Below are 1958 nucleotides of genomic sequence, written 5' to 3'. Positions count from 1 at the left end.
ATTTTGATCTCAAAATTTCTATATACCTACCTGTCCAGTGATGACAATGACCTGTAGGATTGCTATCACAACAACTGTGGAGGAAATTAACTAGTGAACTGTAAAAAAGCAATACATTCCTGAGTGTGGGTTTACTCAGGATTTTGACAAGGAGGAATTCAGTTTGGGGAGTGTTGGAGTCCTCTGAAATACTTGCCATACAAAGGACCCTCCAGGAGAAGAGCACAGAAGCTGCTTGGGCAGGACACAGGGTGCTGAACATGTCACAGGGACTGGACTCATCTTAAAGGTGGAACTTGATTTGAAGGAGCCCTAGAGGAACAGATTCTGCACCTGGGAACAAGGCATGTGGCAGTTGAGTGGACACAAACAGAGTCCAGAGGAAAGCTGCATTTGTTTCTGATCACCTGAGAACAAATAGCATTTTGAACAGAACATCCTGTCTTGTTGATGCCTGACTGAAAGTTAATTTTTCTGAATGGTCATAATGACAAGCTAGATCAATTCTTTAAAGACAAAATCTTGGACCGTTCATTATACTCTGAGTATATCCTACAGGCATGCATAATATGTATATCACCATCTGCCTGTAGACCTGGGTGGTCCAGTAGTACTTAGTTTCTGATTGTCCATTTATTACCTTGCAGGAAATAGTGAACAGGGAGATGAGGAAAAAGAACTTCCTCCTCACATGGATGATCTGGATGGGTAAGATACACAGTGTCATTGAGGCGCAAAGAGGAAAGTACTCACATTGATGATGTGAAGTGAGACATAAACTTCTGTCTTTAGCAGTTTCATTCCTCTGTCTACCAGTCTTCTCTTTGCAACTTTCTGTATTTTTCTTAGGGAATTGTACAGTTGGTCTCAGTAAATCTCTGGTTTCTTACTGTCCTCAATCACTCCTGCACTCTTGTGTATGAAAAGAATCAGGTGGGACTCTTATTTATCTTACCTTCTTCCTGTGAGGTGATTGTTGGAAAGTTCTTAAACTGGAAGGAAATTAGAGAAATGTACAATTAAGTGAAATCTAGATAATTGCATTTTGTCATAATTTTTGAAAACACCCAAGACAAAAGAACTCTTCCAGTGTACAAACTGGAACCTATCTTGTTTATTTAGCATTCAAAGTATTGCTAAATAAACAGTTGAGTGGACACAAACGGAGTATTGTAAGTATTCAAAGTATTGCTGCAGGGACCATAAATTGGCTCAGCTATCTAAAGAGCCTACTTAGGCAACTGCAGGGACCATGATTCAATCCCTGGCACCACATGCTGCTTCAGCCCTGCCCCCAGGATAGGCTGAGCAGGCCACACAAAAAACTAACAAACCAACCAACAAACAAAACCCAACACTGTTGCACTGTTGCCAAAGATAGACCAGAGTTGTCTTGAGAAAGTGATAGAACCACATGCTCATAGTAACCTCACTCGGTGGTCTGTTGAGCAGTCAGGACCTGAGTTGCCATTATATGTGTTCCATCTTTATTTCACCTCAGGGATTTTTGGTTTCTAATTGAACTTCAAGCCCAAGAATTGGCTAAATTAAGGCAGAAGTTGGAGGAAGGGAGATATACTGCCTCCATGCTCCATCAGAATCTCAGCAGTTTCCTCGCTGAAGATGAGCAACCCAGATGCCAGATGAAGAGTGACAGATACAGACTTGATGAGATATGCAAGCTGGCCAAGTACCTTGCCAACAGACTTAGGCCAGGTAAGGGTGCCGCAGGCTCTTGTTAACCCTGGCCCACCACAAGCTGCCCTGCTTCTTAGAGATACTATTATGCCCATATTCTGTATATCTATTCTTTTCTCACGTACCTCTTATTTGGAGTCTTGGCAAGAAAGATTTGTTGGTATCAGATTAGAGGACAAACACACTTGTTGGAGGACACATTATTCCAACCATTGCCTTCTTTTCTGCTGAAAACGTGTCTGGTGGAATCAGGAAATATC

The 1958-nt window shown here is 41.8% G+C and overlaps 1 long non-coding RNA gene across 1 annotated transcript; it reads right to left on the bottom strand.

Annotated features, from left to right (window-relative positions):
* Positions 1 to 600: 600 nt before the first annotated feature.
* LOC111814823 lies at positions 601 to 1846 on the bottom strand. The gene is made up of 3 exons (XR_002819704.1): positions 1824 to 1846; positions 956 to 992; positions 601 to 700 (listed from the first exon to the last, which is right to left on the bottom strand). It is a non-coding gene; the product is annotated as an uncharacterized LOC111814823 (long non-coding RNA).
* Between the last annotated feature and the right edge of the window lie 112 nt (positions 1847 to 1958).

Source organism: Octodon degus, unplaced genomic scaffold, assembly GCF_000260255.1.
Source record: "Octodon degus isolate 3935 unplaced genomic scaffold, OctDeg1.0 scaffold00599, whole genome shotgun sequence".
In the NCBI taxonomy this organism is placed as follows: domain Eukaryota; kingdom Metazoa; phylum Chordata; class Mammalia; order Rodentia; family Octodontidae; genus Octodon; species Octodon degus.
This window is presented reverse-complemented; position numbering and strand designations above follow the sequence as displayed.